Here is a 1,182-nt window from a genome sequence, read left to right as displayed (position 1 = left end):
TCTACTATGTTACCATGACGACTATTGGTATTAACAAGAATAGTGATATTGATAACGACAATCGTAGTTATTCGTTCATTTCACTGTAGCTATTCCTTTGTATGTTAAAGCTATTGCGCACGCAGACACTCCACTCAACAGCTGAAGATATTCACGAACTGCATTCTCGAAATGTAGTTGAGCATTTGTTACATGTTTCAAGGTTTTAATGTGACGTGCATATCACATGGTGTAAGGTTTGTCTTCCAATATAGTGGTACGACCATAAACTATACACTCTTTTACATGATATTAAAAGAAAAATGTTTGAAGAAAATAGTCTTAATAAACTGTATAACTCGCTTTATTCTCTTTCTGAAAAGGTGATGTAATATGGATACATGTATAACCAATTATAATGCTGTATTCGTGCTTCAAAAATTAATAGATAAATTGAGATAGACAGATAAATAAAAGTTATCGCACTTAAAAAAAAGTTAATAGAAAAAACATTTTTACAAAGCATGTCCTTCGTTCATTGTCATGCGAAGATTAGGCCCCGCCCCTTTGGCGGACTATATAAAGGGAGGGAGGCTGAGTGGGTCATCAGTTCACCCTCAAAACTCCAGCAAAGAAATCATGAAGGTACTACTAGCTTTCTAAAGATATAACTTTTTTGCATACACTTCAAAGTTACACTTACATGCGTAGATTTATAAATGTGTAGTGTAGGAAATAGAAAGGCTAAAGACCAAATTAGTAAAGGTATATGTGTGCGCAGAAAAACTTGCAGTTCAAAAGGAGCGATCTTCTAAAATGCATAAGTTATAAGAAAGGCGGTTATAAGGAAAGCAAATGCAACAGTGCAATAAAGTTTGTTTTTCCTCTGTTTGAAATATTATGATTTAAAGATCTTGCAATATATGTTTATAGGAGTGAAGAAACTCTAAAATAGAGAGATGGAAAAAGAAAAGTATTACGAACATGATAAAGCTCTCTTCCAGTTGGGTATAGGATTTGGTCCAAGAAATGAAATTTACAACTCATATGGGAGCAAAATGAGAGAGATTCATCTCTTTGTTAATGTTACTTCCTCTGGGTGTTTAGGCAGCAGTAGTCGTGTGTGTGGTGGCGGCGGCGTGGGCGGCTCCCCAGGGCGGCTACAACTACCAGGCGCCCGTCGTGCAGCAGCCCGAGTACCCG

General features: G+C 36.8%; 1 protein-coding gene across 1 annotated transcript in view; it reads left to right on the top strand.

Annotated features, from left to right (window-relative positions):
• The window catches only part of LOC119582150 (skin secretory protein xP2-like), a 5,070-nt gene that overhangs the window by 3,039 nt on the left and 849 nt on the right, over positions 1 to 1,182 (top strand). The window lies entirely within an intron of this gene.

Source organism: Penaeus monodon, chromosome 15 (assembly GCF_015228065.2).
Source record: "Penaeus monodon isolate SGIC_2016 chromosome 15, NSTDA_Pmon_1, whole genome shotgun sequence".
In the NCBI taxonomy this organism is placed as follows: domain Eukaryota; kingdom Metazoa; phylum Arthropoda; class Malacostraca; order Decapoda; family Penaeidae; genus Penaeus; species Penaeus monodon.
The sequence above is the reverse complement of the archived record's forward strand: the minus strand, read 5'-3'. Positions and strand labels throughout refer to the sequence as shown.